The sequence below is a fragment of the Haliaeetus albicilla genome, chromosome 25 (assembly GCF_947461875.1).
Source record: "Haliaeetus albicilla chromosome 25, bHalAlb1.1, whole genome shotgun sequence".
Classification (NCBI taxonomy): Eukaryota; Metazoa; Chordata; class Aves; order Accipitriformes; family Accipitridae; genus Haliaeetus; species Haliaeetus albicilla.
Window position 1 is genome coordinate 1,662,711 of NC_091507.1, and position 25,535 is coordinate 1,688,245.

The 25,535-nt window shown below is 40.9% G+C and overlaps 1 protein-coding gene across 6 annotated transcripts in view; it reads right to left on the reverse strand.

The window, feature by feature from the left end:
- The window catches only part of GLRA2 (glycine receptor alpha 2), a 135,357-nt gene that overhangs the window by 58,352 nt on the left and 51,470 nt on the right, over positions 1 to 25,535 (reverse strand). The gene's annotated exons all lie outside the window — the stretch shown is intronic.

Here is a 25,535-nt window from a genome sequence, read left to right on the forward strand (position 1 = left end):
TCCCCCCCACCCCTTCTACCTATCCCCCTAGCAAATTGCTGACAGGTTTCCTTGACGTGAAAATGGAGAGGATAAACACAATACAAACATATTTCAAGTGTTTTAAAATTGCAAGCCCCAAGGGAAAATGCAGGTTCTTGAATTGTGCTGGTGCGAAATTGTGACATTTTGCAAGCGCTTGCGCTCGCTACGCCATGCAGACCTGGGCTAGAAGGGGATTTTACAGGCAGTTTAACACACTGCCTTTGCCTGCTGCACCTCCAAGGGCTGAAGATATCTCCCATCACTTCTATATTCATAGTTACTTTCTGTTGATGGTACTGCATGTATTAGAGCCTGCAATGTGAAAACATAGGGAGAAAAGCAAATGAGGAAGCCCCATGTTTAAAGTGTATAGTGTGACTGCCCTGGGGAAAGCTCCTCATCTCTATTTTGAAGCTTGGAAAATTGAAGTGTACATGGTTTGGTGACTTCAGCAGAACTACATGGCCCACAACACGCAGAGCTGGGTAGGACTGTCTCAACTATAAGGATGTTTTTTTGGCAGAGCAGCACAGCAGATTTTATAAGGCAGGTGCAGTGAGCCCATTGCCATGAGGTGCCCTCACTCAGCTGTGTGCCACATACGTATGAGGTCCAACATTGGCCCTGTTGAGTATGGACACCCTTGTAATCTGGCTGCTTCTGGACCTGAGCCATGCCCTATAACCTCAAAGAAGGCGGGACTAGACACTGGAAACACTTGGCTGAAGGAATCCTGGAATTCCTCATCCATGGAAGTATCTGTACCTACTCTGTTTCCAGAGTACCTCACAGTGAAGAGATGCCCTTAATTAGTGTCAGGATCTGAACAACATATTATCCTGAGCCCTGAATATCAACCAGCAGCAGAAGAAATTAATTGTGATAGGGATACACTGTAAGTACTCCTCAGTGCCCAGCTTACAGACTGCTAGGTTCAGAGCCATTCCTGAAGAAGGATATTTTCCCCAGTGCCTGCCCTGTGCCAAAGCAGCTCTGCTGAGCCTTTCTTCTCTCCCAATCAGCTAATTAATTCCCACAATGGAGAGCAAATTGAGTCACTCTAGGATCCATCTTGCCTCTCCCATCTGATCCCTGCACATGTAACTAACAACCTCTGCTGCCCTTTTCTGTGCTCCCCATGGTCAGGCCCCTTCCCCAGTCTCTCCAGCCTATTTGCTGATTCCCTGCTGTGCACAGGCTCTGTTCAGGAGCTGAAAAGTCCAGCACAAAAACTCCTGGCTTTCCAAGGAGCAATGCAGAGTGATCAGGGATTCCTCCAAATGGCATTTACATGCTGTCTCCTTCCAGCCCCTGCAGCTGAGACTACACATTTACCATTCTCATTTGGCTTCTCCTTTTGTAATAACCTGCAGCAGATGTTTGATGTTTCACTCAGTACTAACTAGAGATGCATATTGTTTTAATTTCCATTAGTGAATCCCTGACACTTTCAAAGTCTTTACATGTATTTTAATACTCAGCTGATATTCAACACAATTAAAATCTCCGTCTCACAGAAGCTGTTCAAAATGTGGACTGAAACATGGATTTTCTCTTTCTGAGAAAAAGCAGTTAGACTGACCACACAGCCTACTGAAGGGTTGCCTTGGCCGCACAGTTTTTTAATACAAAACCTGCAGAAGATGCTGATGGCAGAGCTTTGGTCAGAGCCACTCCAGGATATTATTTCAGGACCCTCCAGCAGGAATCCAGTCAATGCTGAGGAAGGACATAGCGGTTATGACTGAGTTTCCTAGCACTGTTTTTGCAGCTGAGACTTGAAATCTACTGCAATTCAGCAGAATGCAAACAAATAACAGCAGAGGAGTTGCTGCAGCCATGATGGGCTACAGACTCAAAAGAAACCAGGTTTGAGGAGATGAATTCTCTCTTATTAGAGCAGATGATGTTCCTGAGAAAAGCAGACTGGTCTGGGGATGAGAGACCCTTTATGAGCATAATGCTGGCAGGAAGCATCACAACCCAACAAACCAGCAGAATTGCAATAAAGGAGCCTGCTGAGCCCTTCTCCCTTCCCCTGAGGGTGATTCTTTGCTCTCACCCCTGTCATCCTGTAGTTCTGACCTAGGAGGGCTCTGGTCCCTGTCTCAGAGACTCTCTCAGCAGCTCCACTCTCAGCCGTTCTGTTCTCATGAAGGTGAAGACAGGGAGGAGGTCCCAAGGACACGCAAGAAGCAAATGGGAAGGTGTACTGAGGTACAGGAGCCTGTGTCTTTCCCCAGTCTTGGTTTCTTGCAGTGCCAGTCCAACCCTCTGATGGCAACAGAGCCAATGGTCCTACATCTTCCCTACTCTAGCTTTGGTAAGAGGCTGCTGTAAAGGGATGGCAAGACACAGGGCTAAGGGTGGTCCAGAGAAGCTTCTAAGATGAAACTGCAGGTTGTCAAGAAGGGAGCTGGAACGCACCTTCAGTCAGGCAAAAGAGACCTCTAGATGCAGCTGCACCTTTTCTCTGGCTCTTCCTCTTCCCCTAATTCTCAGCTGGAGCAAGGGTGGGGAGAGGAGGAAAAGTTATGTGGCTGGACAGTGGATGGCATGGCAAAGACAAGTCAAGGAGGGCTTCAAAAGGCTCTTGACAACTGGTTACTGTGTATGTGCCAGATTGGTGTATATGTTTATACATGTGAGTCAGGATAAGCTGCCTTTTACTTTCAACTGGAAATGTATAATCAGTTCCAAAGGAAAATGGTTCTCTCTGCCTCTTCTTGTCTGCAGTTATACTGGAAATTGTGTTTTGTCCTCCTTCAAAGTGCTTAGCTTGGTAGTCCACAGCACATGGATTTTAGCCAAAATTGACTTTATCCTGATCAGGCATGCATAGAATTATTTTCTTCCATTTAATAATAGTAATAAAAAGTAAATACTTGATATACCCCAAAACATTAACAGCTACTTCCTCGATACAGTGAGGTGGGTTAGATTTCATTACTGATATCCTTTTCTTATAAAAGCACTAGTTACGCCCCCCCACCCCAATATTTGCTTAAATTTTTATCCCAAGGAAATAATATATGTTCAGAAAATAATTTCTTCACCAATAGGTGTGTATTTGCCCTGAATAAGGAAATGGTCATAAAAGGCTTCAGAGAAAGTCCCTTGCAATGGAAAGGGTTAAAAAATCTCAATTATATGAGTTTCTGAATACTCTTCCTCCAACGGAGTTTCAGCACAGTAGCTGCCACAGCTCAGTGCTCCCTTAGCCATGTGCAAGACTGTCACTCCCACTGCCCACCCCACTAAGCGCTTCCCCTGGACTCACACACAGGCAACATTTGAGCCCATTCTTCCTGAAATTGGATGTTGACTGAGTTGTAGGAAGCAAAATATGAACTTCAGGGTAAGGATTTATTTTGGTTCTAAGTGTGTAAGAAAAGGCGTGAAGTACTGCTAAAAGCATTATTTGTAGTCAGGAAGGAATACTCAGGTGTCCTTATAGGGCTTTTCTATACTTAAGTCATGAACATAGAGGCAAACCAGCAGCAGATACTCAGTTTGATTTTGGCATTTCTTTGAGAGGGGCCAAAAGGCAACTCAGTTTTTATTAGGGCTTGCACACTTATAAAAAATTCATGTGTGCTATTGTCCTAATGTTTCCGAAGAGGCACAGATCTGTCTGACAGAAAGAGGTGAGTGATGCTGTTCATAATGCTTATGTAAAACCTGCCTCTCTCATGGTGTTTTCTTCCTCAGTCCTTGCAATTTCCTTCCATCAGTCTCAGCCATGGGAACTCAGCAGTTAATGTTAAGAAGGCTTATCTTCACACCTTTATAAAAGTCACAATCAAAAGTGGTAGGACCTCTGTCCTGAGGGCAAGGAGGGGGACTGGCATGTAGCAAAATAGCTGTTCTTTTTGTCTAAAAGGTGAAGTCACCCATTATTCTTCTCCCTTCACACAGGGCTTGCTTTGCTCAGTAAGTTTTAATTACTGTAATCTAAACCTCAGTTTCTTTCCTCATCCTAGCTACCTGCAGTAGATAAGTTGCTTTCTAAAGTATTTCATGTGAGTAGGCAGGACTGATTCTGTATACAGGCTAAAAATATTTGCTCTCTTAATGCCATGGTAGGTTCTATCCATAAGAGGATTAATTAAACCATGGCTGTGAATATACAGATATCTTGGTCACCAACCGCAGAGCACATACGCACACACATACAGTGAAGTGAATTAATGCTTCCAGAGAACTGTGTCACTTGATCTACCAGCAAACTTGTCCATCCAGGCCCTGTTTGGCTGGCTCTGAAGTGGGTGCAAGGGACCTCACCCCAGTTTTGGGTCCTTTCAGACAGGATTGAGTCCTAGCACACAGGAGACAGCAGGGAGTGCTCCAGACCTCTTCTGCCTCTACCCAGACCCAGAGGATGCCAAGAGATGTCTGTCAGGGACTCCCCAAACATAGCCTACAGGAGGATGCATCTCACTAGGCAGGATTAACCCACATTTCACCAAGGAGTATCGCACGTGACTTTACAAACCAGTTGTTGCAGAAATGAGGATGCCACCAGCTGCTACCTGGGGGACAGGGCGTCTTTGTAATCTTATGGTGTCACAACGTGCTAATAGTAACAATACCTTTTTCTTAAGATGGTCACACAACAGCTGGCTGGCCAGAGCAGAGCAGAGAGCAGAGTTGGCTCACCTACTGTATGTCAGCTTGTGACTGTGTTATTTCGCTTGAATGGGTTTGGAGTTCACAAGTAACCTTCTGTGATGCAGAGCCTAACACGGGTTTAAGGTACCTCCAGAGCAGGTCAGTCATTTCCCTAGTGAAGTTCAGGGCTCCTCACACCAGGGCAAGCCAAGGCCATCAGGTCCTAACAATATCAGTGATAACTGCCTCAGTAATTTGAGATTCCCTTCCCTTAAAAGGATGAAGTGACAAGAACAGTGGGTCACAAATAGACCGTAGGACAAAACATTAAGGGATACGTTGATCTTGCACTGGCTTCACTGAAATTATGCTACAGTGAATTTGATGTCACATCTCTGTTGAACTTCTTGCCGTGCTACAGAAGGAAGCATGGGCAGGGGGAACAAGCTTCTTCACACCTGAGGTTTCCCGGATTTGTTACTACAGGATTAGGTGCCATTCATTTGTTCGCTGATACTTAGATCTTCAGGTGAACCCAGGGGGTTCAGCGTCCAATTCCTAGGTTCCCTGAGGCTGAGAAGTATTCTGTCCTGTCTTCCTATGTCCTTCCATTTCCTGGGCAGAGCCAGCAATGCAAGGAGATCTTCAGAAACCAAGTTGAAGTATGTCTAAACTATTCAGGAATGAGGCGCAGAGAAAAGCAAAAAGGCTTAGACACCTGTCTGCTCTTGCTATGGACACATCTGCCCTGCCTTGGAGTTAGGGACTGAAACCTACTTCTGTCAGCACATCACTACAGAGAGAATCTGCCAACTCGGGCAGCTGAGTAGTCTCCAACCCTGCCGACAATCAGCAACGGTGTTGCCACTGCTAGTGAAGGGCTCTGCTGTTGTCCAGACTGACGGCCAAGTAGGGTACTGGACTTTTTTATATTATTGACCAGGGGTAGGCGAAGGTTGAGCACCATGGGTGCACAGCAAGTATTCGGCTGGTTAGAAGTCGTGTTCAACATGATGCAGAGAAAAATAGGTACCAGCCGAGTGCCTTACCTCCCATCTACTGCCTACTCTAGAAGATAAGAATGGTGCCAAAAGATCAGGGGAAGGAGAAAGGGAGGAGAGGGAAAGAGAGAGGTTTTTCTCTACTACACAAATAACAGCAGACTTTTAATTAAACACATTTCAAGAAGAAACTTCTTGTCTTTAGCTCTAGGCAGAGCAAGGAGCTAATTCCAAATCTTTTGTTTCCCTGAAGCGTTGCTGTCACTAGGACATGACCATATCTTGCCCCTCTCAGAAAATGCCTACAGGACATACTGGGCTGGTGAGACATACTGGCTCCGAGAGCTGCCTTCCCAGGCTTCGGCATGAGCTGAAGTTCCTCAGTTCTCATCAGGTCAGGGGTGAGACCAGTGCTGAAAGTGCATGGAGAGCTTAGACATTTAAAGGATTAAGCTGCTAGTAATGACTGGGGGGGGGGGGGGGGGGGCTAAACGGCATAATGCTATCAGTCCTTGCCTCATGGAACATCGAGCTTTTTTGGGGGACCTATAAGCAAATTGTCTGCTCGATGCTGACCACAGGATATCACCACAAGAACTGATGGGGTAGGTAGAGGGGGACACTGGCCGGCCATAATCTACCTGATTCACTCACATAACTTGTCCTGCCATAATCCCCAGTGTTCACATATACCTCAGAGGGCCGTAAAGCAAGCCTGCCTTAAGCACAGCACTTGGGAGTTTAATGCAGTTTGCACTGGCTCTTACTGTGCCGCCCTTGACAGTGTCTAAGACAGCCGGTGTCAAGCTAGTGCAGCTGAGCTGGGCACTGAGCTAGGGCATGGCTGGAGACAGCCAAGGAAATGGATTTCTCTTAGTTAGTTTTGATTAGGAATTTATTTTCAGTTAATCAAAGACAAACTAGAGAAAAGAGAAGTGAAATTCTTGTAAAGCAATTTAGCCACCTGGATTTCAGCTCTGGATCACATCTTTTGACAAATAAAAAGGGGAGGAAACTCTGAAAAAATGTTCTTATCATTTTTGTCAGTGCCTATGCTGTCATTCTCTGTATAAGTGGTGTGCATGCTTACAGATTGCAGCTACCTGCATGAATCTATCAGGCCACGCAGAGCTTTATCGTATAAGACACCAGGACAATGTCAAAAGGTTTCAGCACACAATGCAAAAAAAGGGAATGCAAGGACAGGCTGGTAATCTCAGCCATAAACAGATGACAGTAAAACTACATCCAGGACCATTACACAAAGAATACAATTGTTAGTTTTATAAAGTAGGTATGAGTTCTATCTTGCCTGGTCACATAAAAAAGGCAATACCCAAGTGTTAGTCATAAAAATTCTATATAAAGAGGTAAAATCATCTTTCAATTCCCATTCACAGCCGACACACCCATAGACCAAGTTAGCCGCTTTTGCACAGCATCATTCTGTAGTCCTTGTGTAATTGCTTGTGCGCTATAGTTTCTAAAACTGGGATTTATTGCTTTCCAGGACATATTTCCTGAAGCGTGAGCTATTCATGTGTAACAGTCTGAAAATAAAAATTATGTCTTGGAAATACTTGGAGTTTGATTTTTTTGTTGTTTTTTGGTTCTACTATTTCAAAACAAAATGGTGATCTGTCTATAGTTTTGTTTCGGGTTTGTGTGAAGGAGTTTTGGTAGCATGGGACAGGCTGCAGGGCCGGCTCCTGTGAGGAGCTGCTGGAAGCTCCCCCAGCTCCAAGCCGGACCCGCCTCTGGCCCAGGCCGAGCCCCTCAGGGACAGTGGAAACACGGGTGGGAGAGCAGATTTAAGAGGGGAAACCTGCAGGGAGTGGGGGATTGGAACGGGAGAGGAACCCCTCTGTGGGTACCGAGGTCAGGGAGGAAGGCAGGAGGGGATGCCCCCGCAGCCCGCGGTGAGGCGGCAGGCTGTCCCCCCCAGCCCCTGGAGGGGAGCGGAGGCCCCCCAAGATGGCCGCCGCTCTGTGGAGCAGGCTGGGACTGAAGGACTGCAGCCCGCGGGAGGGACCCACGCTGGAGAAGTTCATGGAGGAAGAGTGTGAGGAGTCCTCCTCCCCCTGAGGAGGAAGGAGGGGCAGAGACACCATGTGAGGAACCGACCCCAGCCCCTGTTCCCCGTTGAGGCGGGCAGGAGGGAGGGCTGGGGGGAAGGTGTTCTCAGGTTTGGTTTACTTCCTAATATCCTTGTTTTGATTTGATTGGTGGTAAAGTAAATTGATTTTGTTCCTTCCCCAAGTTGAGCCTGTCTTTTGCCTGTGCCCATAAGTGGTGAGTGATCCCTCCTTGTCCTTGTCTCGACCCACAAGTGTTTCTTTATATTTTCTCCTCATCCCACCGTGGCCGGGGGCGAGGAAGAGTGAGCGAGCAGCTTCGCGGTGCTTTGCTACCGGCTGTAACACGTGTTGTTACCATGACAAGTTTTCATAAAACACTGTGGAAGGACAAGCTCATAAATAGCCAGTAAAACAGTAGTTACTGCACTAGCAGCAGGTACATATGAAGGCAGGGGTGTCATTTCATCAAACTTCAGCATCTTTACAGCTCTACATCTGACCTGTTATTTCTACAATAAGCAGAGAAGGGGCGTAATTCAGCTCACCTATTTGAGTCATTTATATTTAGTCAGTGGAGTTAAGGTTTAGTTTACCCTACTTAGAGTTAAAATCAGACTTGGCTTTAATCAGACTCAGAGATCTCAGTTTCCTGGTTTTGTGCTTCAGTCTGCTAGTTATCCCAGGATCGTAAAACATCATCCTGTCCCTAGGAAACTTTCCTGAACTTGACAAATTGGTATTTTCAAATAAAAAAATAAGATCGTGCTAAAAAAATCCCCCAGTAAGTCAAAATCCGTATTCTTCAACAGACAACTTGGATGCTTGGCTACATGGATATGAGTCCAGAGTATCACTTGGACTTCTGTGCGCTGCTGGATGGTGAAGAGTAGTTGATGCCAGCACCTTCTTGCCACTCCTCCAACAGCCGTAAATGCCAGGTAAGCTCAAGCTCAGTGAAGCTTAACTAAGACAAATGTGAAAGACACACTGGAAGGAGCAGATCTCAAGAAGCACGTGCTCCAGTGTATTCTCACGTATTGATGTGCCTCACCTAGAGAGCCCTAACGGAGATGCCTCTGATGCACGTCTCCCAAGCCTGCCAACACGGCATGAAAACCCCGCGAAGAGAGGCCATCTCCAAAGCAATCACACTTCTGTACCTGATCACAGCTGGGAGCCCTGCAAAAACAACCTTTCTCACAGTATCCTGGCAACTCCAGATGGAGTGTCCTTATGTGGGAGGGAAGAGAGGTAGGAGGGGCAAGGATGTGTGGCTGTTTGAAAACATTTGTATAAATATGTTCACTTCAAGTTCATTTCTACACGTGACACGAACAGTACAAGGACAGATTGCTCTGTGCCTTTTTTTCCAGTGCAGCTTTGGTTTTGTATGAAACCACCAATTTGCGGATTTTCAGCCAAGCTCATAGCATCAGAAATGGCAGTTAAAGGCAAAAAGGATGCAAGATAATTACTTTCCTCCAATTCCATTCTAACACTCAAATCCCAGTTGCATTTCTCTTATCTACTGTTATATCTGCCTGTTATTACTGGGTGTTAGTAACAATGGCAAAATAGTTAAAGGCTTTTTGTGATGTAGTGGTAAGCAGAAGTGTTGAACATGTACAATATCCTTGATAAAATTCTCAGAGGAGGGGAATGCTCTCTGCAGTTGGCAAAGCATGTGCTTATTTGTTAAATAAAATTTAATTTCACTTCTGGTTTAATCTTGTCACAGACTTCTTGCACTTTAATTCATTTTTGAGAGTCTAAATTACAAAATATTCTTCTTTTATGACCAAATTCATGTATAAACAATGACATCTGAAAATTTAAATATTTGCATATGAAAAGCAAGGTGTCATGTGACCACTGCTAGTTTTAAATCTAAATGGTTGCACTGAAGGTTATCTAGTAGAATAAAAGAAGAGCAAGCACTTTCACAAGATGGGCATATTGGGAACTGGTTGTGGTTTCACAGAACTTTTTCCTTAATCAGCAAAACTTCCTGTTGCTTTAGGATCCTAGATTGTAGAAGTGACCAAGAGACAACAACATAGGGAGATGATAAATCACATAAGCGATTACGTGAACAGTGTTGAAATATTGATAGCAGCTTCCCTCTAATGGAGCACTGGAACTAGCAAGAGCACACACAAGACACAAGTGTCAGCTTTCAAATTTGGAAAAAAAAAAAAGAATCATTCAATAAGGAAGGGCTACCACATATTTGCTGGGGTATGGTTTAGCTCTTTGTTCTCCTGGGATCTCTGGGTTTTTCTTTCAGCTCAGGCTACATGTCCGGTGATGCACTCTCCTGGAAAGAGCCGGTAGCGCCTTATAGAAGGCAAGAAAGCATCTGAAATATCAGAGAAGGATGCAGAAGAAAGGGGACTATGACACAAGTGATTCCCAGCTTGCCTGAAGCAATTGCAATAGTGTATCCAAATGGAAACACTTCCAGGTTTTCTTGGATGTTTTTATTTTGAATCATCTGAAGAAAAAAATCCCTACATTTTCCATTAAAAGAAGATACTTATGTACAGAATATTGATGTAATTAGAAAAAATAAAATTCTTCCACTAAAAAGTAAATGTACTCAAACAAGGTCTCCAGTTGGTAGATTAGCCAGAGGATTTGTGTCAGTTTAAAGGAACTGAAGATTTAGCCTCCTGTCTGAAAAGCAGATCTCAGTTGTATGGTATGTGCTTGCTCCATGCATGTGAGAGATCCACAGGTCTGATAATACTGCAGAATTTATCCAGGAAAGCTCAGCCTTTTATTTTCTGTAAGGTTTTAGAATCTCCCCACGTAGCCTGTTGGGCACACTAAAGCAAAGGACTCAATTAAATACTTTATATTAGGTTCTGAGACACACTTGTAGCCTTGTTCACACACTGAACTCTAAATGCATTTACACAAAAAAAATAGCTAATAAAATATGACCCCAGTGAGTAAGAAGCTCTGACATTATATACTAGATTTGAGCATTGGTCTTCTGCACAGAGGGAGAGATACCTCCTGAGTCGGAGACTGGTGTATGCCTTGCATTTGCTTCTTCCTCCTTCAAATATGCAGAATCACAGTGACATCCACAAAGTCCTGAAAATCCACCATGTGAATAAATGCAACCCGGAGCTCTCCTAGAGTAAGGAGCATTATATAAATGCTCTATGCATGGCAGACCTATGCATAAATGGAAAAATGCCACTGGTATATCACTCAAAATGTTGTAAGAAAACCAATATTGGCTCCAGTCAGTATGCAGTGTGACCATTTTATATGCAGAAGGATTTGATAAGATTAGTTGATGACAATCCATTCTTGAAATGCTTAAACAATTTTTACCTAGAAATACTTGCACTGAAGAAATTACTAATATAAGCCCTTTTCTCTGATTTCCTCCTAGAATGCACAAAACCGTGTGCCAGTGTATGCTGAGATTTTATTTTTTTAATCCACTGTGAAGTTACATATCTACTGTTTCAATTATTTCTACTTTGTATATATTCAATTTTCTTTTCTAATTTACAGCTCCAAGAGTCAAACTGAGTCCTTGTGATTGTGCAGATCTTTGCCTGTAAAACTGGTACTGGAGACTGAATTATGCCCTGTGGGCAGCCCCACTGGCTCTATACAGGGCCTTAGAGTCACCACCTGTAATCTATTTGTCTTAAAGATTAACAGATGTGTAACAGACTGTAATGAAACATGGGTTTGGATACCACCTCATCCACAATTCGGTTCGCTCTAATCCATATTAGTACTGCACATGAAAAAGAATGAGGAGGAAAAAATTCATTTCTTTTCCTAAATACAACAGGTTTGGCCTTAATCACACACAAATAGTAGATGTAAGTAAGAAGACTCTTATATAGCCACTTGTCTGGAAAAAAAAATAGAGCTTAATGTTTTGAATATTTCTGTATTATGATGCACATTTTACTATTTCACATTGTGTGTTTGGGATCGGATTAACCTCACACCACTTCAGACATCTGACTTTCAGTCTGGTCACCCTGGCTTCCCTTGTTGGCACTTGAAATAAAGAGTTCATCTGACCTACCTGGCATCCCTGTCTGAGTGTCAGAAGAATTTGGCAGTGGAGGTGCCTCCTTCTCTCTGTTGACTAGAAAGGCAGTCTAAAACAACTTTCAGCCACCTCAGTTTTGACAGTTGGATCTCACTGCAGGTTTACAAGTCCAATATTTACTTTCTGATTTAAAATCAGTTGTGAAATACAGATGCATATAATAAAGTAGCCATCATTCATCTAAGTAGAAAGAATTGCTCTGGCTTTCTCTGAAAAACTTAGAAATGCAAATGCAAATGGGACACAATTTCTTTCCATTACGGGATATTTTACTCTTTCCCCAACCTATTATTACAAACCACAGCTGAAAAATAATCCTCTATTCATATTCTTCACATACAGCTACATATAAGTATTTTCAGTGCATGTACATCAATAGCTGATTTTAAGCAATAACTGTTAAGGGTGGTGTTATTTATTTCCTCCTTTCTCTTCCTCCTCTGCCCCCATACGTTAAGCGGTTTTCTCTTTCCTGTGCATTTTTAATCTTGCGTGGACAGAAAAGTAACTTTTTACATCATTACAGTTCCTCAAATCCAAAAGAAAATCTACATTTTTTTAAATTTTACTATTTTTAACACTGTATTTATTCACTTTAATTGATATTAGAAATGATTGCCTATCCGGCTTTGCTTATGAAGAGTTTTTTCTCCTCTCAGGCTAATATTGCCACTGGAACTCTGTTGTCTCGTAATTAAAGAAACTCACAAATTTCTCTTTTACGTTCCATCTTAATCCACATTAGAGTTAATTTTCTTTCTAGTAACTGTTACAGCGTTATGTTTTGGGTTCAGTATGAGAAGAATGTTGATAACACACTGATGTTTTCAGTTGTTGCCAAGTAATGTTTAGTCTAAAGTCAAGGATTTTTCAGCTTCTCATGCCCAGCCAGCAAGAAGGCTGGAGGGGCACAAGAAGTTGGGAGAGGACACAGCCAGGACAGCTGACCCAAACTGGCCAAAGGGGTATTCCATACCATGTGACGTCATGCCCAGTACATAAACAACTGGGGGGAGTTGGCCTGGGAGGGATCGCTGCTCAGGAACTAACTGGGCATTGGTCAGTGCATGGTGAGCAATTGTATTGTGCATTACTTGTTTTGTATATTCCAATCCTTTTATTATTATTGTCATTTTATTATCATTATTATGATTATTAGTTTCTTCCTTTCTATTCTACTGAAATGTCTTTATCTCAACCCACGAGTTTTACCTTTTTTTTTTTTTCTGATTCTCTCCCCCATCCCATTGGGTCGGGGCGGGGAGTGAGTGAGTGGCTGTGTGGTGCTTAGTTGCTGGCTGGGGTTAAACCACAATACTGACTAAATGTATATAAACTGCCATTTTTCACAACACTGTCTGATACTCATTGTAAGTTACTACTCAGTTTAATCTAGCTTTTCCATTTTTATTTCAATTTAGTTCTCAGCACACCTTCTTATTCCACAAATGGCAAGAAAAGTCACGGAAACTTCCAGAGTTGTCCTTTTTCTCCTTATTTGCACTCTGATACTTCTTCAGCTATAGTTTTCTCTGTCAGTTTCCTCCCATAGAGAATTAACCATTTACAACCAGCTGGTGTTGTGGTTTAACCCCAGCCAGCAACTCAGCCCCAGCCAGCCACTCCCTCACTCCTCCCCGCAGTGGGATGGGGGAGAGAATCAGAAGGGTAAAAGTGAAAAAACTTGTGGGTTGAGGTAAAAACAGTTTAATAGGGAAAGAAAAGCTGCGCACACAAGCAAAGCAAAACAAGGAATTCATTCCCCACTTCCCGTGGGCAGGCAGGTGTTCAGCCATCTCCAGGACAGCAGGGCTCCAGCACATGTAATGGTGACTTGGGAAGATGAATGACATCACTCCGAATGTCCACCCCTTCCTTCTCCTTCCCCCAGTTTTACACGCTGATCATGACGTCCTATGGTCTGGAATATCCCTCGGGTCAGATGGGGTCAGCTGTCCCGGCTGTGTCCCCTCCCAACTCCTTGTGCCCACCCAGTCTCCTCGCTGGTGGGGTGGGGTGAGGAGCAGAACAGCCCCTGGCTCTGGATAAGCACTGCTCAGCAGTGATGAAAACATCCCTGTGTTATCAACACTGTTTTCAGCACAAATCCAAAACACAGCTCCATATTGGCTACTATGAAGAAAATTAACTCTATCCCAGCCAAAACCAGCACAGCTGGGTTTTCAGAAAGCAGTAACATGTCCTAGTTTACATGGCACAAGCACAGGCTGTCACAAACATTTTCTTATTTACTAGCATTAAGTATGTTACAACCATGCAAGAGTTAAAGATTTTAATAACTGCAATTCCACAACCATCAAACTGGCCAAATTTGGTTTTTAAATACCCTTTATGGCATAACAGGTGAAGTAGAAATAGGCATTACTATTGAAAAAAAGCTAAAAAGGAAATATTTTAAAACCAGGTAAAACCAGAGGAAAGGGAGCACCAATCAATAGAAACAAAAAGTCCTGGAAAAAATGTAGAAAAATATCAGAAGAAACAAAGAGTGGTAGAATTATAAACAATGACAGGAACAGTATTATTAGGATTACGGGGCACTTTGAAACCAAATGCTTGTGAAAAGAGCCCAGTACCAGGCCGTGCTGCTGGAGTCAAGGAGGGGGCCACATCTGTAGGCAGGGTGGCTGTACCACCCACCTCGAGTGGTACTGAAAGGGACCGACGATGGAGCATCAGCTATGCAAAGCTGTGGGGAAAAGGTCAATATGACTACAGAGCCTATAAACAGAACAGAAGAGGAGGAGAAGGAGGAAGAAAGCTATATTAAGAGTTTCCACGGTAGCGTAGTTGTGGTTGCTATATTTCAAAAAAATATATCGGCATAGTGAGGAAGATACAAGATTGAAGGCTGAAGAAGACGTTGTAGAAGTGAGAGAAAAAAGAAGCTCAATCTGTTTAGTTTACTAAAAAAGAGATCAAAAGGTTGCTCAATTTCTTTGCAGGATTTCCTGAATGAGAAAAGGCACGGGGTCTGGAAAGCATTTGTAGGCTAGACGAGAAATGCATAGCAAGGAACACCAGCTAGAGGGTAAAGCCAGAGAATCCCCAGTCTCTAAAAAGCATTTCCCTTGAAGAGTGTGCATCGGTAGGTATTGAAATAAACTTCCAAACTTCATTTTCTAAACAAGACTGCACACTTTTATGACATGCTTAAGCCAAATATAGAGCATTTATAGAACACAACTGTAAGAGCAATTGGATGCAAAAAACAGTGTTATCCTGGAAGGCCACATTGTCCCTTCTGGACTTGGAAAAAAAAAGGTCTATAATTTATAGAAGTGACTAAACCACATCAGAATAGAAACAACTGATTAAACTATGCTCCGATGACTTGAAGCTTCATATGCTGGGTACAATGAGCATGGCTGGAGCTCACTATGAGGCAGGTTGATTTTATTCTCTTCTTCTCAGAGTGTTTCAGTGCCAAAGCTTGATCTTGTGGCTATAGTAAGGTTCTAATTAGAGCAATTTTTCTCTGGACTCTTAATATTATTTAAAGTTGAAAAGTGCCTACCACTATCTCAGTAAATGTTAGATCTGAGTGGGATGTGGTTTTTCCCTTCCCTGGGGATTTTTGACATTTCGGAAATGTCTTCTAAATTAGAATAAAAAAGAAAATGTAAAATTCACAAATCACAAATTTGATTTTTTAAAATCACGTCAATTGAACCATTGCCATAATTTCCAATAACTTCAAACTTTTCAGATATTTTTAGATTGATTAACTTCTGATTTCCAAGTAACAGGGCAGTTTCAAAAACTAAAAAAAAAGATGTCTTGGAGAAATCATACAGTGGTTGGAAGTCAACAGCAATGGTTTGGGAAATTTTTCCAATAATGAGAACATTATGCTAAAGTACCCTTTGCATAGCTTCAACAAAGGGACATTTTTTTACAAAAAGCAGTTTCTCAAAGAAAATGCCTGACCTCATCTAAAATGTATATCACTGCTGGAGCACAGATTTAATACAATGCGTACTAAACAGACAAAGAGGAGATAGGAAGAACTATTTATTTGATTTTACCTGAAAATAGCAAATTTGGTTTTAGCTGAAAATATTATAGCTGAAAATTCATTTTCATTCTCTCTTCAAGGTGATTTTCAGTTGTCTTTCAGAAGAGCATCTCAAAAGAGTACGAATTACCAAAAAAAAAATCATAATGAGGACAATGGCTAGCACTGGCAAGGATTTATTTTAAAAGTCTGTTTTGCAGATGGCAGACAGAGGAGCTGGGTAAGATGCTTTTGAACTCTGCTGCGGTCAACAGCTGCTATTGTGGCTGCCTTTCCTTAACTAAGAGTTAACTAAGAGTACATCTGGAGGAAGTCAGCCTAATCACGGAAATCATGAATGAAACTGGCCAGATGAACTTGCCATGAAGTGCAGTTCCCATATTCAGGCAATCCACAGTCTTTTAATTAGACACGCCTTTTAATTTGGGAAAAGCTTTTACTGAAACCTCATTAATGCAAGAAGCTAATCAACTCTTATAGCTGCACTCACCGAGAGAGTTTTACCTTAAAACAATTCACCATGAAATCATTTGCCAAGCTACAAGTCCTGCCTGGAAGCATGTGTAGTACACACTTTTTCGACGTGTTGCAAAACATCTGTTTCCTGTTCCAGTCAATGTAGAAAAAGATAAGAAGTCACCTCTATACTCAGTGGTGTGGTTGGCACATAACACTTCTAGCATGAGCAATGCAGTGTTTATCTCCATTCTAACAGGGCATTGGAAAATTGTTAAAAAAAAAAAAAACAAAAAACAAACATTCTCATTTCTTATTTACCAAGAAGAAAACACTACCCAGTTAAAATCAACGGTACATCATTACCAAAGAATGACAAATGAACTAACTTCAGAGAGAATAATTAACCAATTAAGAGAATAATTATGTCTTATTCTTCCCACTCACTAGATGGGATAGAGAAAACAAGACATAAAAAAAGACCACATTGCTTCCTAGAGTAGTATTTTAGCCATTTTGAGATACATAAAAGCAAGGTTATTATTTTTTTCATGTCCAGGGATAGATATATGCATAACTGCGTTGTTCTGCACTGTTATCTTCATGGCATAACCCTGTCATCCTTGACCTGGGGGAGCCCTGGTAAGAAGTAAGAGTGGTGGTAAAGCCTGAGCATCTGAATGCTTTAATTCACATCATTCTCAGTGACAGGATTTTGTTTTCATTCCGAGCAGATTCTGTTTCTGCTAGAAGGTTCAGGAGACAGCAAATGCAGCCAACAAATTCATAAAATAGATCCTGTCAGACAACTACGGCTTCCTTAAAAAAGCAAGCGAGTATTTTGATTGTTTGAATAAGAAAAAGCAACAGAACACACTGTCTAACTCTAAGAGTTTTTATTATAATCCTGACATTTGGGCTGCTTCACTTTTCTTAACTTTTCATTTTTTCTTTGTCAGTTCCATGCAAATTTAAACTTTTTTTAAGTCAGTTTTTGATGACCAGAGCACACTGGAAGGTGGTATTCTCATTGCTGTCTGTGACCATCTGCCTAGTTCCCTAGAAAATTAAGATATGTTTTTAAGAAATGGGTTTTGCCCTATAAAGGGATGGGCATCAGTGCCTCCTGACCACAGATAAATTTTAAAAGTAGCACTGTTCTTCATATTTTAGTACAAATCTATCAGTAAAGTGTTTTGATTGCCATTACGCACACGAAGGAAAATGCCCTTCTGCAGAAAAGAGAAGAAAAATGCAATCATTTATATTGATGAAATACTTTAAGCTAATTTTTAGTTTCTCAGTAGACCATCTTTTAATAGAAATAGTTTCTCCCATATGTGACAGATACTGTTATGTTCTCATTATAATAGTGTCATTATTGATAGTTATTTATAACATAACAGTACTATCTTTTCTATGAATACATGTGCTGAGGAACATTTGTTATGTGTTCTCCCTTTTTTGTAACTTACTTTTTCTGCTGTGATTTAGTCACTGATGTTTATCTCCAGATGTACTGAGAGTTCAGGCTCAATTCTCCAGAGCCTTAACCTTTGGTAGAATAAGGAAAGACGGCACGCTATGTCTATTTTTCACAGGCAGGGAGGCCTAACACCAGATACAATCTACTGAGGATCAGAGCTCTTTGCTCTCATGCTCCCTTCTCCTTGAGACAAGATATCTCAATTAACTCCAAGCTTCTAGGAAGAAGAAATAAGGAGGAAAACAGACTGCTTCATCAGGGTTTTAAACTTTACTACTAGGATCTATAAATAATGACACATTCTAGAGTGCATGACTATATTTCCATCCCTTAAAACTAAATTATATTTTTGTCTTGCCAATGCCTAGTTTAGAATTGTTTCATTGCCAAAGCTGATTTTACTACAACAAAGAATAGCGTGCCCCACTACTGGGGGCAATTGAAGTCATAGTCATGTCATAACACAGACATTATACGTAAAAACAAGACACTGAGTCATTTAGTTCCTCATCCTCCAGAAGTTTGTTTGATGCATCCATGAAAAGAAGTAAATTGCCTCTCTCTGTTTTCTTTGGGGGGGAGAGGGAGAGGGGAGGAAAGGGTTAATACTTCCAGGCATCAATATAATGATTTTTTTTTTCCCCACAGAAACGTTTCCCAAAGGAAAAAAAGCCCTGTCATTCAAGAACAGAACTCAAACAGTTGCACTGTAACTTAAAGACAACTTTTGGGGTGTAAGATGTCAATGGCCCAGCCGCCTTAACAGCCACGCGCAGTGTGCACTGGTGTTCAGACTGAAAGACAGCAGGCAGCCTTAAGGTACACTGCAAATGAAAGTGTTTTTCCCAGACTCCAGGAGGTCCCATCAACATTATTTGAAATGAAATATTAACAGAGGATATTCATAAATAATACTCCTAGATGATCTAATAGAGTCAAGGCTTGCAATTATTTGAAATGAATGAGCCACAACAGAGTATGTCATTGCTTCAGAGCAGGTTTGCAGTGTGTATGTGTGTGAAAGAGCGGCACGGAGCATTCCTCAGAGAGCTGCTAAAAGCTGCCAGAAGGTCCTGGAGGGTGCAGCAATGAAGCTGGAGAGCCCCAGTACCCTGCCAGTGTTATGAAACAACCGGCAGACTGGTGTGCACAATAACTTCAACGCTTCTCTGATGCTTGAAATAGGCTCCACTGAACGCCAGCCCTCCCAGATGACTGCATTATAAAACCTGCTGAGGAAGTGCCAGGAGTACTCAAACCACATCCCAGAGGTATTCAGACACATCTTATTGCATATTTTTAGCTGTCACGCATGGCAGCAACTCCTGTTTTTGTAGTACAGTAAATACCACTGTCTTCACTATACAGAAAAGTAAAGTTTAGATTAGTACAGTGGAAGAAGTGACTGATTTACTCAATCTTTTATTTTTTACTTTCATAGAGTAGAATCTGCTATAGATCCTAACATATTAGTCTTTATCAGACAACACAGCAGTCAGTATCTCGTCAGTCGGCTTTGCACAGAATGAAGGGCAGCAAGAATTTCACTAGAATCCATACATAACTACTCAAAGACCCAAAGATTGACCAGGACACCACATGTCTGTGGCCAAGCTAAACAGAATAATGTGGCAATTTCTAGCAACAGATTTCTAGCAACATCTATATCCTTCTTCCTCCTGTTCTTCTCACAAGAAGCATGGATCCTGCTGGTTTTTGTCTTCTTTCCCATGCAGCAGACCCAGATCTTTAGTTTTATAGAACTGGAAATGGTTGTGCAATAGGGGAAAAAAATTTCTTCCTATAATGGATATGTGATCACAGCATGTATAACTGTGCCAAAGCTCGTCCAGCATTGCCTTAATAGAGATACTTGCTGCTCCCAGTGAAGTTATAACTGCATAGGCTAGCTGTGTAAGTATCTACCTAAAGCTCAAAGGTACAAGATTTGCAAGAAGGGAACGTGTCTTTTACAAGACCAGCTGATGTAGGTGGAAGGAGCAGAGAGGTTTCATGGCACCACACACTCTTTTCATCAAGGCCAAGCATATATTTTCAAGTTGGTATTAACATGGCCGCAATGCTATTGATACTTGAAGTGGCTAGAAAGTTCTCTCTGGTACATCACATATCATCTGATCCATGCACCACATCTTCCACTGCAGTTCAAACACTCTCTTGCCCTCAAGCACAAACACATTAATATCTTGCCTCAAAACCATTAATGAGAAAACATAAGTAAAGGGGGAACAAGTAAGAATAAAAAAATGGAATATGAAAAAGCTGTTCAGCAGAATCAGAAAATGCCATTTTTAAACTATAAGTTATAAGCAGGTGTTTATAAACAACAGGAATTTATTTTATAGTCTTTTGTAGGACTGCTTATTTTACACACAGATCTCTATATTTAGTCACAATTAGTTTGTACTCAAGTAACTGCTTCAGTAAGTTGCAGCAAGAAAACTCATGCTCACTTACTTATGACCCTTGTTTCATTCTAGAACTTTTTTTGTTGAAAAACAGGTCCAGTCTATGTGATTTCCTTTGTTATGTAGTGTAGAACAGATCTCTGTACCCAGATTCAAATATTGTATGGAATATAATAATGGGTACTGAAAATTTGTCTGAATACAAGATTTGGTTGTACCTAGCTTTGCCAAGCTCAAAAAAAAGAGCTAAAGTGGGTTTCATGATCTCTTGATATAAGAAGGAATATATGCTATATGTTAAAACTATAATGGGGAGGGAAAAGAAAATTATATAAGAACATTGGAAATGAACAAAACAAGTGAATGTTAAAACAATTCCATGTAGGCACATGACTGAAGAGTAGATCCTCATGGTTACCTGACAGCGCAGCCTGACTTCCCAAGAGTTTGGACAGCATGCCCACTTTTATTATGGTCAAGAAAACTGACAACCACTAGGATCTTTCTTTTTAAATCCACTCAAAGCCCCTGAACAAATTTTTTAAAAGTGGAAATTTGTTTGCAGTTCCCCTATCAGAATATGTAATTATGTGACATAAGGCAGGCATATTAAATATCAAGGTAAGGGTTTAGGACCATTAGGTCTCCAACAGGAATGTGTAAACATCTAATAAAAACAGGGTTGGCTTAATTATTTAAGCAGTGTGTGAAGTGCTCAGACACCCATATAAGCCAAGTGTCAATTAACATATCTCATGATCGCTGAATTACCCCTATATTTCCTCTTCAGATCCTGAGACTAGAGTAAAAGTAATTAGTCAAAAAATTGCTTCCATTTCAAGTTACTTCATTATTGCTTTTTTTACCATAATGCTGCACCAAAATGTATCATCTCTCCGTTTTGTTACATGAAAGGGTAAGCTATCACCTTAAGTGCTCTACTATGAAAACAAATGAACACAGAATAATATCATCTCTGATAACAGCATCTATTCCTTTTTGTTTATTGTTATTTCTCCTCATTTCTTCTTTTTTTTTTTTAATTTTATTATAGCATCATTTTAACCTTAATTAAAAATAAAAAATGTGCTGTATTCTTAGAGCTTCTTTACTTGATAACTTTTGGCATTCAAAAAAGGAGAGATTACTTTCTCAGACCGGTCCACCAGCAGCCCAAGAATCTTGAAAAGTCTCCAAATATGCTGGGGATAGTGGACGACATATAAAAGCAGTCTTTTACTGCCAAAGGGGATAGACTTCATTGACTTTGGTTTTGCAAGTCTCTGCACCAATTAGAATATAATGCTTTTATTGCATTTGGTAATGCATTTAGTGATCCAAAGCAAAATGAAGTGAATGGAAGGACTCCCAGAGGTTTCAGTAAGCTTTGAATGAGATTTTTTTCTGCACAGATTGCTCCCTGGGGAAGGAACATGCATTCATTAAGCACTCTGCATTAAAGTAACACAATATGAATGCTATGCGACTGTGTAAAATGCAGTTGCTATCACTTACTTGACTTAAACTATCCTCAAATGTTTTGCTTTATGGCATTAAAAGTAATTCATTTTCTTGGACTGTTGTTGCTAAGGTTTGGTTTATGTAAGGTTTTAAGAAGAAAGCAATTTGAAAAATACCCAATTACTAGCACAGTAGAGAACTCATTCTTTCAAATGCCTCTTTTAAAAATACTTTAAAACTTTTGATTCTGTTGGTTCAACAAAAGGGAAGCTGTTTAAAAATAAATAGAATAGCAAAAGAATGGTTATTCAATGCTCTGAAAGAACTGTTTTCTAACACTTCTCAATAATTCTGCACTATTGTACCCTGATATCCTCCCCTTTCCTCCCCCAGCTTATACACAGCTGGGACCATAAAATATGTAAAGGTATATTCTATGTCTCTGTGTCCCTTATGATGCCCAGAAGTTCCTTAGCCCATATTATGATGAATACATACTGCCATTTTTGTGCCGTGGGTCTGATACTTCCAGAAGGTGTTGTTTCTAAGCATGTGCTAACTGTTGCATGGATGTACAGTAGGTTACATCAGATTCCTGATTTGCGTGCTGTAGAGTTTCTCTGCATAGATGAAGTCCAGCAAACCATAGGTGCAAGGGAGCTCCCTGGCTCATGCACAGGACTCGCATAGAAAGCTCAGGGTTTCATGGGGGTTTCATTGTGGATATGTGGTCATGCTGATCACCCAGCTGGCAACCAGGATTTCTGCTCAGCTGGCTGATCGGCAAGAGCTACTGGAGTATCTGGGTGCACAAACATATATCTAGCCAAAGTTTCTAAGTGGAAAATGATGACACGACCAGAGGAATCCGGACATAGAGTATCAGATGTGGGTAAGACTTACATACATGAAGATGTGGGAAAGGGAACTGATCATGGCAAACCTGCCATTTTAGACCACCATTCCTGGGCATACCAGCAATGGATTAGCCAAACTGGAGGGAGACTATTAAACCCCAGCTTTCTGGGTGAGTTCCTTACCGCCCCCTAACACAGCCAGTAAGGGTGACTGGTTACAGGACCCCTCACCAGTCTTCTGTAACAAACACAAAATAATTTCATCACTATAAAAGAGGTTGACACCATAGTGAATATTTCTCTGCAGATACTCCCTATACAGGAAATCATTATTTCATGTCCATGAAGGAAGCAGGACATGGTATTGCTCAGCTTATGCTAAAACTGTAGAGGAATAGACCCTTTCTGCTTTCTGAAACAGGCACTGCAGGTCTCCCTTCCTGGAACAGTAGCTTTGTTGGGATGTAAACTCTCTCATGGTTTATTCTTACCTTTTGTAACAAAGAAATCTAATTTGTAGAAGAATAAGGTGAAAAAAATGCACATTGATTTCTTTATTACTATGTTGCTGATATTGTAATTTGACCCTGTATTCTTAGCCTGAATTTCAAAATACTCCAAAGATAATAATTCCACAGAAATACTACAACATTTACTAAAGAAATATAATTATATTTCATTTGGAAGAGTCTTTCTAGATGTTTCTCTTATGTGCAGCAAACATGAGCCTCAGCTGGAATTAATTTTTCTTTTATTTTCTTTTCAGCAGTCTCAATCTTATGTTTAATTTTCAACAACCGAATGCCTAATGTCTGTGTTGCTGTGACCTACCATTATGAAGTCTGTGTATCAAAATGAATATTAGTTATTAATATGGAAAAGAGCTATTTTAAGCAAACAGAACCCCGTCATGTAATCCTATACCAGGGTTGAGAACAATGTGTAGGTAATTACTTCTAAACAGTAACACTTTCATCATTTAGATAGTAACTTGGAAACAGACAAAAAACCTAACCAGGAATCTTATCACAACTCTTCTTTGCCTTTTTTAGGTAAAGGAATTACTCCCTTTAAATTTGGTGAGTTTTGATGCTTTGTTGTTTTTCCTGGTAAAGCTCTACTAAAATAGAGAAGAATGAGAAGAAACTTGGCATGAGGCAGTGGGTAAATTAAAGGTAAATTTAAGTTGTATAAATGTGTGTTAATAAGAACAGGAGAGAAAGAAGGATGGGGAAAAAAATGTAACTCTTGTATTCAAATCTAGGCTGCTTTCACAAAGGAGAATTGCATCTTTTTTTTCAGTACTCTTGCAAAAATAACCCTCCTGTCATGTCTTATTCTGTTAGATATTCATGCTTGGAGCAATTTTTAAATGGATGTTTTATTGACAGCCTAAATTCCTGTGTCTTGGCAATATGTAGACAGAACTTAAAAAAAACATTACTTTTAAAGAGCTATTTTGAGACTTCAGATTTAACACTGATTTGATTCAATTCTTTTCATATTTTTATTTCTAAATGCATTTCAGCTGGACAGATTTTATTAAGAGATACAATTTTGGTATTAAGTTACAGATGAGTTTTTAAAATAGCTAGGTGCCAGCAACAACAAGAAAAGCTTGCTTCTTTGTGTAAGGAATCAGATATTGGTGATATGAGACCTCTATGGTGATATATGGCTATACAGCTACATGTGCACACAAAGCCTGTTTTGAAGCACTTTTGTTTTCGTCAGTCCTGTGTTTCTTCAGGCACCTGAGTCATCCGAGGTGGGAGTCAGCTGGCAGGTGTGCTAGCATTTACTTAGAACCACATTTTTAAGTCAACTGGCATACCTTCAAAAGCCCCCATGAGGATTAACTCACATATATAGAGACCAAAGCTATAAAGTACAGGTCAGCTGAATTACACAGTGACATTGCAACACCCAGGTGTAGCCTGACTGAAATAAGTGTGCTGGGCTCTCTGGTGAGGTACTTTTCCTTAGTACCTATCTTCTGGCAAACAAACATAGCAGAAAAGAAGATGGAGTAGGGCCAGAGCATCACCTTTCTCTGGCAGCTGCTGAGATAAATGTATTTAATCCTGATGCTGGAGAAGAACCTCTCCGATAATCAAATAGCCACAGTCAACATATTCTGGATCTTTCCATTTCTTCCACTCAGCAGAAGCCCAGAAAATTATGCAGCAAATACTTTTCTACCCAAACAAGGTAGAATACAAAAGGGAGAAACATTTTAGCTGGATCAAAGGTGTATGACGAAAAGTCTTTCTAAAGCATTAGCATTTGGGGCATGCTAACACTGCAGAGCTTCTTGGCAGGGTATGTGTGCCCAGTTGGAAATGTGGGTGGAAATCTCCACTACAGTGATTGTACCATCTCTAAATCTCAGGCCAGTTAATTTGGAAGGAACTTGGAATATATCACATGGAGTTGTGTTGTACCATCTAGACACAGCCTTCAGTGACTCCAAACTTGCTATCTACAGAGCCTGTACTCTCCTTGCCAAGATTATCTCTTCGCTGACTTTCTTTTCAGAGTGTTCAATTGCTAATATTGACTGAATTGTCTAACCAAATGTCTAAGAAATTATCCATTTGAAATTTTGAGTTAACATGTGAAAGGCTTTCAGTTTGCATGGAAAATTATACATATCTCCAAGTGAACAAGTGAAGCTGAACCAACTGTTGTAGTCACCAGATTTTTAAGTGATACTTTCTCATCCCAACACAAGAGTAATGCAATCTGTGCAGTTTCTGAAGCTGCCCTATCTATACTCCACTTGAACAAATTACAGCATTTGGAATGAGACTAAATGTGATACTGAGGGTAAAGTAGAACAAAATACAACATGTTTTATGGAATGGATCGTGATCTATACAAACACTCAGAATTTGTGCTTTTCATTGCTGCTATGATCCCAATCCCTGTTATGCTGGATTGCTGTAAAGAGGACTCTTCAGGGAGTATATCTCGTGACTCCTTAGACTATTGTAAACT